The sequence below is a fragment of the Rhinatrema bivittatum genome, chromosome 4 (assembly GCF_901001135.1).
Source record: "Rhinatrema bivittatum chromosome 4, aRhiBiv1.1, whole genome shotgun sequence".
Classification (NCBI taxonomy): Eukaryota; Metazoa; Chordata; class Amphibia; order Gymnophiona; family Rhinatrematidae; genus Rhinatrema; species Rhinatrema bivittatum.
In genome coordinates this window covers 13,615,138-13,628,673 of record NC_042618.1, presented here as the reverse complement: position 1 = coordinate 13,628,673, position 13,536 = coordinate 13,615,138, and positions in this window count along the sequence as shown.

Sequence of the window (13,536 nt, the reverse complement as noted above, 5' to 3'; positions counted from 1 at the left end):
AACCTTTTGAAAATCCGGCCCTTAGATTGTAAGCCCTCTGGGGATAGGGATATACCTACAGTACATGAATGTAATCCACTTTGAAGTGCTGAAAAAAGTGCAAAACGCGGAATATAAAAATCTAAATAAATAAATAAATAAATAAAACTACAGACCGAAAAGTATTTGTGATCAGAGACCAATGATTATATATCACCCAGTTTTTAGTGTATGAACAAACAATCATTTCTCCGCTTGCAGGAGTTATATTGGTCTTTAATACTGAATTCTTGATGCCTGATATAAGTAACATATGAAGAATATGAACAGTTGGACGAATGTCCTTCTGATGTATAATTCACTTTGTGCATTTCGCATACATTGACTCCACGTTTTAGTCATTTTTAATTTTTTTAGACCGAGGAACTAAATATTTTTTCTTGCTGCTTTCCCTTAAGTAAAGCCACCTTTGATTTGGGGAGCCACATTGTGTTTTGGGACGTGAAAGGATGTGTGTGGGATAAGTCTTGTGGTTCACTGGAGGGCCCTCTAGAGTTCTCGTTCCCTTCTCCCACCCCCTTCCAAGAAACAAGGACCCTGGTATTATAAATTTGTTTTTGCCTAGCAAATTAATGGGAAGCCTCTGAGTCACCAGGATACGAGTTGAGGCGATGTGAGGACAAGGCAGTTGAGCTGCACGTGTAGGGAAGACGCGTTTTAGTCGGCCTACAGCACCCACACAATGATGTGTTTTGTGCATACTGCTGACTGTAGCACGGTTAGGCGAGCTGGTTGACAAGCTGGCGGCTCCGTTTGCTGAGCGCGTGCTGATCTGAATCAAAGCAGGTTGTGGGAGAGGCAGACGTAGGCTAACGTTGACATGCCTTGATGCAGCGTGCCCTGCTCCCAAAGGCCCTTCTTCCATTCAGAATTTCACAAGCCTCTCTTGAAAATAGGACCCCTGCAAGTATTGCAAAGTTTCCTAAAGCTACAATGAGGGGGAGGGGATTTCCAGCACATTTCTCGTTAGTTCCAACAGCTCGAGGTGACTAATTTCAGCAGCCACAAATGATCCATTTAATAAATAAATAAATACATTTACCTGCTCTTCAGATCTAGAAAGCTTTTTTTTTTTTTCTCAAAAGTGGTCTGTCTGTGTGCAAGCATTTCCGTCTCCAATGAGCTCTTTCATTAACCATAGGAAAGTGTTGGCCAGTCCAGTGGCTCAGTGCAGAAAGCAGCAGGGCTCGGTGTCTGGCCCAGGTCCTCCACTTTCTGGCTTAGAGGAGGCTGAAGATGCCATGGAGGCAGCATTCACAGTGCCTAAGGTGGGGAAAGTCACAGTTGTCATACGATGGCAACACCCGGAGGCCGGATTTAAAGTCCATGATTGCAGGACCAGAAGGAGCCCTGGGGCCTGGTCCCCGGCTGTCACTGCAATAACTGGAACGAAGTAAAGTTGGGAGAGGGATGCATATAGTACGGGAAAATAAACTTTGAGTGGTTGCAAACGAAGGCTCGTGGGGCCAGGCCCCGGTCCCGGTTCCGATCGGAGCTGGAATCCCAAAAGAGCAGGAGGAAACTGGCAGGCCAAAAAGAAAACAAGAAACTGGCTGGACCAGGAAGCATTTCTAGAAATGCAGCTTTACCAAAAAGGCTCATTTTTATTTATGACATAGACAAATTATTTATCAAATCACTCCGTAATCCAGTGGGGCCGACTGTGCACCCCTCCCCCTCCCCCATTCCAGGCTCCTGTTGGAACAGTCCACACCAGTTTGTTTCTGAGAGCTAGAAAGAACGAGGGCGATTTTTCCAAAAGCCCACGGAGGTGCCAAGCCCATGGGCACTTTTAGCATGCCTGCATTCATCGTGCCAATTTTCAAAACAGAGCTACCCGGGCCGTTTTGTTTTGGAAAATTACGCACATGAAGTGTGTGCGCCGACAGGGCCCATCTGCTCTGTAGGGGTAGCGGAGGAGGATAACATAGCGCACATTCCTTGGAAAATATCACCCACTCGCCGAAATGCCTCTTTTTCACCACGGCTAAAAGGTACACGGGGCTGTTGGATCCCGCAAGTGCTTGCAGCTGGGCCGAGGAAGGCGATTTTCAAAAAGGGCAATCCAGGCCCGTTCATCCATGCGAACGCACGCAGCGTGGGTAATATTCTGTAAAGTCTCTTTTTCTTTTTTTTTTTTTTTTGTAAGTGTTAGCCTTGCGAGGAGCTCCCTTCCCCTTCTCTGTTGAGAGAAGAGTGGCAGGGAGACCCTGTGGCTCACAGAACAAACACCGCTAAGATCGTTCCCCTCAACGGTTAATGGAGACGAGACATCATTATCCACAGTTTTGCATAATCAGGCTAAGCATGCACTTTGGAAATTCTAGTGCTTAGATAAGTAATGCTGTCAATTTATCCAATCAGTGCCAAGCTCTGCTTTTCATCTCGGGGCCCAGAAAAATAATTTGTTTTAACAGGTATATTGCAAAGGTCTCTTGGCATACCATTGAAATGTTTTCTTTCAACATTATTTTGGCAAAAATTAAAGCCAGGGAATTATGTTCATCCTACCTAATGTTGGTATATCTTGCAATTCTTGATCCACCGTGGAGCAGATGGGTTCTTGAAATGAGAACCAGATGAAAGTAACCAGCAGTGAGGGAGCTCAAGGTATGAGCAGCACCGTCGCCAGCTGCACAATGTAATCAGATCTGCTCTTACAGTGTAAGCATGTTTCCAATAACTTCGCTGCTAACTTCCATTTCTAAAGTGCAAATCAGGTTTTCTGAATCAGCAAAGGAGCCCTCCCCCCCTCCCGCAGAAAAGGCCCATTCAGACTGCACTGCGTGTCTGGCAATGTCGCAGAAATGAGATGCAGTTGTAATAAGTCTCTCTCTCTGAATGTACAGTTATTGTTGATTTAGAACAACAGGGAAATAATAAAATTTATTTTGTTTTGTATTTCCCATCTCAACTGATAGAAAAAAAACAACCCTAACAAAATGTTCTGTTTCAGTTTTAGCACAAGCTAAAGCAACTGAAACTCTTTCTTGCATCGTTCCCGTCCACCCCTTCCAGTCTTGCTTCATGACCCCCTTGCTCCAGAGCTCTCTTTTGTTATGGATGTGGTTGATGCAGCCTCGTAGGGAGCCCCACTAGGCCCACGCTGACGGCTGGCGGACGCGCCCTTGGCTGGGACTGAGTAGGACCATCACCTAACACCAGCCCCATTTCCCCGCAGGTTGAGCTTTTGAGTTCCAGGGGGCCAGCAGGACTTGGGCAAGTGTCCCATAGGATGGTCGGGGGAAAAAAAAAAAAAAAAGAGTCCAGAGCAAGGCTGAGGTCAGGGCAGGCAGCGATTAGACAATTACCAGATTCAGGCCAAGGGTCAGGGCAGGCAGTGAGCAAAGGCGTAGTCGGATTCCATAGCAGAGGTCAGTGGCAGGAAGAAGAAGCTCCAGGAGTCAGATCAGGAGACGGACATGGGGGGGGGGGGGGGGGGGGGGACGGGGACGACTGAGACAAGGCAAGGCAATAAGAGACGGACACAGAAACAAGACAAGGCAGGGCACAGCTGAAGACACAAAGGAAAGGCAAAAGGCCAAGACAAGGCATGGAGATAGCAACATGCTCTGCAGGCTGGGCAGGGAGCCATTGCTGAGGCATCAACTCGTTGCACGGCTGGGGTTTAAATGCCCCGCCGCATGATGTCATCACTGAGGGTGGGCTTCTGGTTCCCCCCCACTCTGGGACCTAGATAAGGTGCATAGGCGCATGTTCGCATACCTAAGGAGGGCGGTGATAGTGGCGGCGTTCCAATGGCAGCGTGGGAGCCACATCCTGGGGGTAAGTAGAGCCGGTCGTGGGGGCCGTCCTGCGGCCAGTCGAACGTTACTCCTTTCCACTGAAAAGCACTTGCCTCCTTCTGCATCCTTTGAGGGATTTGAATGCGTTTATCAATTAAATCCCTTCAACGTGGGCAAGAAACCCGAACGCAAGAGAATTATATTGAAAGTTCCCTCAGACAAAGAAAGGTTGAATTTTAATATCTGCTTTCACTGAGCAATGACTGGTAATCTTCATGCTTTCAATGCTTTATCTGCTTTCTTTTTCCAAAATAAGAGCCTTATTAGAAATCCCCCACAAAGAGTATTATCATTAGAGATTTTGATTATCACTGCATCATAAAGTTCGGTAAAATAGTAACCGATTCTGTGACTGCAGCGAGTGGTTTGGTGTTCTGCAGTTCTCAAAGATGGCCCCTTGCCTGTTTTCAGGACGGACCCTAAAGAAAGTGGGCTATGCTTATTTTAAACGCCTCCCTTCTCTCAATCTTACTTGTTCAGGATAATGTTCCAAGGAATCAAGCCGCATACTTTGGTACCCACTTGGCCACCCGTATGGTTGCACCTTCCATATGTGCTTTCAGCTATAGCTTTTGCATTGAGTCGGTTTTTTTCGGTCCTATCTCCGGCTGCCCTCTCCTGGAGTTTGTACTTCAGCATTTTTAAAATAGGTGAGAAAAGTGCACGCTTTCAATCTCTTGCAGATGTTTTTGAGTAGGGAAACGTACGCGCATATATTAGGGGGTACACATGCACATGTTTTCATAATCTGCATATACCTGATGCACAGTGGTTATAAAATCCCATAGTAGACCTCTGAGCGGCCATATGCGTGGAGCGGAGTTGTTTGAAAGTTACCCTCCCTGTCGTTTACTGAAACCTCCCTTATGTATGTTGAGGGGCAATTGTCAACAGGGATCTAGCTGCCTAGCCACAAAGTTAGATTCCTTGCTTGAATATTGCACCAGGCAGAGCGCCTAAATTATAAGCCGCTTGGTGAAACTAAATGTAGGCCTAGTTATTGCTATTCCTAGGAGTGAGTAACAGGAATTAAATCTATGTGTAGTATCTGCCAGGTACTTCTGACCGGGATTGGCCACTGTCAGAGACAGGATGCTGGGCTCAGTAGACCTTGGGCTGACAATGGCATGGCATTTTTTTATGTTCTGATGCATGTCTTTTGAATATTTCAGTAGACAATGCAGTTTTTCCCCAGCCTAAACCCATTGGCAGAATAACAAGAGCAAACTATTCAGGTACTTATGTACCTTTGAGCCTCTAGCGGATTTTCAATCAGAAACTACCCAATCAACGCTCTCTTTTAGAATCCGCTAAAGATCCACATGGGTACAAAAGTAGCTGCACACTTTACCGCTCGGCAAGTGTTGTGAAAATTGCTCCCTTTATGTGCATTTTCCACCAATTAAAGTTTGTTCGAGACTTGTCATATTGTAAATTCAGTTTTATGTGCATCTTGCTGTCTTCTAGTTGATTTATTTGCTTGTTTACTTCTTAATTGCAACGCGCTGCCATCATTTTTAAGTAGCTGCTTTTAAGTCTACATGTAGATTCAATAAATATTTGTGGAAAATCAGTAAAGATTTCTGGTAACGGGCTCAGACATTGATTTACTGTGTATATCATTCCCTTAATGAGGTCTTTGAAAGGCTTATAAATACTTGGTAAAAGTTATCCATGTATGGGAATGCATACAGTGCACTCATCTGATAATGAAGAACATTAGAGATACTGATAGTCTGTTTTGAGAAAAAAAGGCAATGCAGAGGGAAAGCTGCAACTTGATTGTCAAGTAGAAATCACCACAGCTTTGACTGTAAATTGGTCTAGGGTTGTTGAAAAGACATAGCTAGAGTAGACTGAGTTCTCCCAAGTCACCTATATTGTTGACTATATTGAACTCCAGTATCATGCTTGGCTATCCTTTATGGATCTCTTCCCAAATAAGTACAATTCAGAATATTTCTAGGAGTACAATATACCCATAGGCAGGCCCAATAGCTGACAGCTAGAACACCACCCCAGGAAAAAGAAATTCAATGCAGTCTACAAAATATAAGGGAATAGGCATGCACTTACCACAGTATTCCCATTTTTTGTCACTGGGGCTCTCTCTTAATATTTATTTAATGCAGCAGAAGTAAAGGCTTGAGACTAGCTCAGTGAAAATCTTTGCTTTGTAAATGATCTGGGGCCAAGAATAACACTTGTCTATATTATTGGGATTATTGTGTGCCTTTTGGAGGAGGGCTGCATTAATTAAGAAGAAGGAGAATAAAGAGTGGATTCTGGACGGTTTTGGAAACAAAGCAAGCTTTGTTGCTAGTCTTGTCCCATGGGAGGGGGGCTGATTCTAGCAATTGAATAGCATTAAGACTAGTGATTTCCAGCAAGTCTGGGCCATTTGTTTTCAGATTTTCCTGCAAATGAGAGGCTTGTGACTGGCTCAGTGAAACCCCCTCCTTTTTAACTTATCTGTAGCCAAGCATAAAATCTGTCTATATTTGGATTATTGTGGGCCATTTTGAGGAGGCCTGCTTTATACCACTACTACTGCTTAACACTTCCATAGTGCTACTCAATGTATGCAGTGCTGTACAAAAGCATATAGGAGGCAGGACCCTCTCAGCAGAACTAACAGTTTAATCAAAACATATAGGGCAAAAGAGACTTTGAGAATATCATTTATCAAGAAATGGTTAAAAATGAATGAGGCTGTAAGTGGGACAATCAAGGGTTAAGTTTTAAAAGCAACCTCAAACAAAGTGGACTTTTAGTACAACCTTAGGAGAGCGGGGATGAGCAATTAACTTACACAGTCAGGCAATATTTGGCCATACAAACCACTCCCTATATAGATGAGTTGTTTTGCATGCACACAATTTTCAAATGCATGCAAAGCAGCTCATCCATGGGTAGTTTGATGAAAATTCAATAAAGAGGCTGGCCAGAAATCCCACAAACCACATTATGATAGTTACACTTCGGGAGTATCCGGCTAACTAGTCGAGCCAAACAGCAGCCGACTATGGACCCCAGAATATGTTGAGGGTTTGGTGCCCCTAAGATATTTATTTATTTATTATTTTTATATACCGACATTTGATCTCAATCTCAATATCACACCAGTTTACATTCAGGTCCTGTGGGTATTTCTCTATCCCCAGAGGGCTTACAATTTATGTTTTTGTACCTGAGGCAATGGAGGGTAAAGTGACTTGCCCAGTCACAAGGAGCGACAGCAGGACTCAAACCCTGGTCTCCTGGTTCATAGTCCACTGCTCTGCTATGCTCTGGGTGGTGTGGGGACGGGGACAGGCCAGCTGGGATAGTGCCGTTAGCCGGCCGGAACGCGCAACTTACTACTGCTCCACAGAGCAGGTAAGTATAAAAAAAATAGCTAGCGGGGTTTTAGGGGTCGGGGAGGATAGGGGGAAAGACAGGCAGGGTAGGTAGGGGTTTTAGGAAGTTCCCTTCCAGTCCACTCCTTTATTATAGGAATAGACTGGAAGGAACTGGGGAAAGGCCCAGTCCATCGCCGCTCGCTTGTCAGAAAATCTGCCCCTTGTACGTGCAATTTGTCACTCACGTGCACGTTGGCGTGCGCATGTTATAAAATCGGCATGTCCATGTGCACATGCTGGGTACCGCGTGCACATGGACGCCCGCGCGGCCCTTTTAAAATGTACCTCTTAGTGGCGTTGAGGACATAATGCAGAACAAGTTAACTCATGACTGCAATACAACATCTCCACCCAGAATCCCAAGGAGCAACTAGAGCGCCCTGAAAAGGGTGGACCAGCCCCCTCTGCAGTCCACATGATGGGTTCTGAGGATTCAACTAGAGCCATCCTGTCACCATGAGCAGTCTTGCCCTACCTAATCATGTGTGCTTCCTAGGATGGGTAATTTCTCTGGCCTTTGTTTCATAACTAATCTCTCTGACAGATTTTCACTGCTTGCTAACAATGAAAGTGGTTGATGTGTAGCCATGAAAAGAGGTGTAGAAGCGAGTTGAATGTATGCCTGTATTTATCACTCCTGAGACAAAACTGTACGTTGACATCTGCCTTTGTTAGAAGAACTATAAAACGAAATAATTGCAGGCATGATTAATGTGTGGATTCATGAAAGATTAGTAATAGGCCGCTGTATTTAATTGATAGTGAACTGCATACGTTTTGTGTAGAGAGCAGGAGCCTTAGACTCTATGGGGGGGTGTGGGGAAAATTCTCAAGCTGCCCGCATTGGTGCAAAGCCCTCATGTACTTTTTACCCACAGTCCTTACTCCAAATGTCAAAGGGAAAGTGCACGAGGACATTTACTTTGAAACCTGCCGTGAACGGAGAGTCCGAGGCATCACTTGCGTGTGCTTCTTGTACGGGTAGAATTTGGCTTGAGAAGCTCATCCTATAAAACTGAGTGTCTACGTGCTCATTTGTCCTCCCCCGACCTGAACACATCTCCGACCTGAACACATCTCCAGTTCGGCTAAAAGACTTTATAGCTTCATTGCATCTGGGCATTTTCAGAACCTTGATTTCTTCTGACGAAAGGCTCTTCATCTGCGAAAATCTCTTTTGAAAGATACTGCTTAGTTGACATATAGCTCCAGGCAAGACTTCAGTCACCACCCATTGAATATAGGTGCTCCAGGAGTTATGCAGAGATTTTAGTTTCTAATAGTTTCTGAAGAACCCACAGCAGAAAACCGTCATCGATGCTGATTGCTGTAAAATGGACTGTTGAAAACGAGTGATCAGGTCGGCCGATGGGAGGTTGTAGTCCTGTACATTCAATGCAACAACTATGGAACTATGACAGCAAAGAGTTCATCTCCACACTTAGTTTTAAAATGAAAATTAACCTTTCTAAAATATCTGGCAGCACCAATAAAAGTGCAAGAAGTAAACAGTAGAAGAGAAAAGCATTAATGTCCCAGGCACATTTAATACAGCAGTGAAGCATTGTAACAGGGCATGCGCATCTCCGGCAAAGTCACCATTGTTCTTGAGCTTGTGCCTCATAGCACACTCGAGACGCTGATTGCTCTATTCAGATATATGATGGGGATTCTTTTTCATCATATCGTCTCTTTACAATATATAGTAATAAGGTAAGTTTTGGAATCAGTGCCTAATGGGAACATCAAATTATTTTGAATAGGCGTTAATGTAGCAGGAGCTCTGCAGCAGTGTTTTATACCTGTGTCCCATATTTTCAGTGAAACGTCAACCCATGTTTGAGCTTCACCTTTCTGAAGTTGAAATATTTTAGGACTATCCAGAGTGTGTTCATTCAGATTTTGTATACCTAACACTACCTGTTCAATATTAATCTAAATTTTGATTGTATGCAAATGTTTTTCATTCAATGCCAGCTTTCATCTGATGTGTTTTGAGGCATATTAAGTTAGGAATCACTATCCCCCCTTATTTTTTTTTTAACATACAGCATAGATAATTCCAGTGTTGTGAATGATGTGAGTGTGAGCCCCTCTAGCCGTGGCGCAACTGATACAACCTTGGGGGCAGGGCCCTCAGGCTTGCACGGACAGTGGGCAAACGAGTCTTGGCATAGGCCCCAGGCTAAGACGAAGTCCAAGAGGGTATTGCAGGAATTAGGATAACCAGTCTTTTTTATTTCCTTTAAATATTCCTGGCTTTAGAATAAAACTGATCTCCAAGTCCTAATTTGTTTCAGAGCAAAGTCTTAAACTAGCAGAGTGACATTAACCAAGAAAACCTGACATGAAACCAAAAACTTCCTCTTTTAGGTAGTTAATTTGTCTCCGGTACAATTCTAACAGAAATCTAAAACATCAGTTTGCTCCCCGTATCCTACTCAGGCAACTCATTATATACTTTACATTTTCATTACCCACATACACAGCCAATGAATACATTATTATCCATTTCCTTGCATCATATTCTCATGACATCATCAGCTCATAGAGCCAATCAAGCAGGAGATATGTTCCTTCATATAAAAATATGCTATACTGATTGGTTTGCCCCTTTTCTCCATCTTAGATCTTATCCACCATTTTAGATCCAAGGACAGGCTGTCCTTTGCCCTCCATCTTAGATGGAGCATCATGTGATGCTTTTCACTCTTTCAACTAGAAAAACATGTTTATCACCTACAGAAAGGGGAACAATTGCACTTTCATTAAAATCCAATACCCCAGGTGCAGGCTTAAAATATTTTTGTTTTCAGACAGTTATGACTTAATCTAACATTTCTTAATCAGATCTTAAGACTTACACAGATACAAAAACAAAAAGCTTAGCTCAGTTATCTGTCTCACAACAATATTCTACTGACCCTGATACACAGATCCAAAGCAACCATAACGAGATGGTCTTAAGCCATAACTAGATGCTCTAAAATTACACACTATGGTGGAAGCAAGGCGGCAACTGGAGCAAGCTGTGGCTGAAGCTGAAGACTTGATGGAGGCAAGGCTGAGGCTGCCAACAAAGCTGAAGAATTGGAATGGAGAAAGGCTGAAGACTTGGACTGGATAAAGGCCGAAAACTTGGAGCAAGGCTGAAGATTTGTAAGAGGCTGAAGACTTAGAATGGATAGAGGCCGAAAACTTGGAGCAAGGCTGAAGATTTGTAAGAGGCTGAAGACTTAGAATGGATAGAGGCCGAAGACTTGGAGCAAGGCTGAAGATTTGTAAGAGGCTGAAGACTTAGAATGGATAGAGGCCGAAGACTTGGAGCAAGGCTGAAGATTTGTAAGAGGCTGAAGACTTAGAATGGATAGAGGCCGAAGACTTGGAGCAAGGCTGAAGATTTGTAAGAAGCTGAAGACTTAGAATGGATAGAGGCCAAAAACTTGGAGCAAGGCTGAAGATTTGTAAGAGGCTGAAGACTTAGAATGGATAGAGGCTGAAGACTTGGAGCAAGGCTGAAGATTTGAAATGAAGCAAGGTTGAAGACTTAACAAGGCTGAAGACTGAGAAGCAGGTAAACTTTGCTGAGGTAAGAATGAAACATCTGAGAAGGGCAGAAGCTATGATGCCACTCAGGGGTGCAGAGGGCTTTTCCCACCGTGGGCCTCTTAAATAAAATGATGTCGCATGCACGCACACCTAGGAGGATATCCAGGGACAGCGATTCCAGCGGCGTCTGCCGCACATCAGCAGCTTCCAGCTGCGTGAGACTGGCGACATTCGTTGTGGGTGAAGCCGCTCGCAGGACAATCCCACGAGTGGGGAATGTAGCATCTTGGAGGTTTCTTTTTCCAGATAAATATAATATTGTTCTGAATGGATGTTAGAACTTTCCTAGGTATTTCAATAAGTAGAGCTTGGAATAAGTATGATTTAGGTAAAATATTCATTTTTTGTTCTTGCTGTTCTTCAGAACTATGAAATAATAAGATCTGCCAAAATTATAAGGTATTTCTTTATATTATGGAATTCGCTTTATTCAGTAAATTGTCCTTCTAGATTCAGCTGCATTTACACTTAAAGGAGACTGTGTTCTGAATACATTATAATATTTTGGCCTTTTCTTGATGCTTTTCTTTCAATAGACACGTGTTTTGTATTTTGTTTTGTCTATTATACTGATGTACTTGTAACATGATATTGTAGTATTTATGTGTTTTATTGTTCATCACTTAGCACAGTTTTTCTGCTATAGGCAGTATAAAAAAACTTGTAATAAATAAAATAATAAAATAATATTAAGAGCCACCACAAGGATAGGCAACTTGGACCAAGGGGAAGATAAAGTTAGAACAGCATAGTCCACATATAAAGGTAGATTTTAAAGGCACTGCATGCACAAAAAGTCGGAGATGTGCGCCCCTTTAGTGCTTATTTGTCCAGGGTGATTTTATAAACCTCGCACATATGCATGCAACTATTACTGATGCATAAATACCTTCGATCGAGTAAAAAAGGGACAGAATTGGAGTGGGTCAGGGGGGTTATGGGAGCGCGGACAACATATATGCTCATAAATTGCGATTTTTATATCCTGCAAATGCAGCATGCATATGGCTCTTCCCCCTGCATATTTACTTCTGCTATTTATCAGATGTAAGTCTGACTATAACAATTTATAACCAAATATGGACTGGGTGAGGGGTCTGGGTAAACTGGGGGGAATTCCTGGCTAAAGAACCAGGGGATCTAAAGATAAACTGGCCAAACTGGAAAACGAACTGGTTAAATTGGCCGTTGCCTTCACGCACGCATGTTTATTTATTTACTAATACATTTTTATATACCGACATTCGTGCACACATCACATCGGTTTACCTTGAAACAATGGAACGGTGAAAAGGAAGCTACATAATAACATTTGTTTAAAGCGACCAATTTTTAAAATGAACGAGGAAAACTATGCATAAGGGATACAGATCAAATTATAGAGTTAGTTTGGAGCTAGGAAAACTGAAACAGTGGATTTTAACCCAGGGATGGGGGTAGTTGACAGGAAGTAGTAGGGGTTAAAGGTTAATAAGGAAAAACATTTATACCGTGGCTGTTCGTGGGGGGTGTATAGGGTTCTGGGGATGATCTGGCGTGAGTGGGCGCTCTGGGAAGGCTTGTTTAAAATGACCTCACTTGAGCGTGTAAAAACTAACGATTCCTAAGGAAAATGTGCGATCAGTAGATGCTCGTGGAAATGCTTACAATTCGGAGCACATGCACGCACGTTAGGCATATTTTATAACATGAGCGCGTTCTTTGCGCGCCCGGTATATGATTCCCGCGTACGCGGCCGTGCGCCCGCATTGCGAGCATACGCATGGGCGTTCGCGCGTCCTCATTTAAAGTTACCGTCCCCGTGAGCAGGCGCTCATTTTCTTTGCTTTTCTGTTGTGTTTTTCTTTGATAACAGGTGCAACGTGCCCGGGCTAAAGCAGCCCTCCCATCTTTTCTACGCCATGCAAACTGCCAAAAAATCGAACCCTTTGATAGTCCATCTCTCCATTTGTATCAGGATCGAACGTCATTGTCTGAGCAAGTTTCTCGTTCACAAGGCAGGTAAGGGGGGGCGAAGGGAGCAAACACCCATGCCAAGTCCCCATCCCAGCTCCAAAACAAAAAAAAAGGTGAAATCTCATTTATTTTAACACAAGCCTTTGCGTGATTATATACGTAATTCATGTTTTGTTTTTTTTTTTTTAAATCTAGAAGCAGACGTTTGGTCCAATTCAGATTTAATAAGCAATTGCTTAAAGTAGCCTATGAAATATTTGTTCTGTGTCTATTGCTGAAATCATAGCAGCCACGTTGGAAACCTTTGCACACTCTCCTACTGCTAGTATGTATGCTGGTGCCCACTCCATTCTGCCAGAATCTAGTTACAAACAAGTCTTTTTTTTCCTTCATATGGATCTCTTTGATCAACACATTGAACATCCATAAAATATTCATTAGCCAAAGAAATGGTTTAAGAGGCTCGTTTTCAGAACTGCTGAAGCCCTGCAGTGTCTGGGGAGGGGATCAGAACTAAAACGCCTGCACCCCCCAAGACATCTCTTAATCTAATAGCGGTTAACCGTCTCTAGCCTCGCACGGGCAAAGTTGGCAAAGGAAGGGGGGAAAAGGCCGGTGCATTTTTCTGGTCAAGTCCAGCAGGGCCTGGGAGAATCTGTAAGCTTGCGGAAGGGAATGTATAAAGTGTGACTCGGAGGTAACTAAAAAGTTGTTTTAAGAGGGAG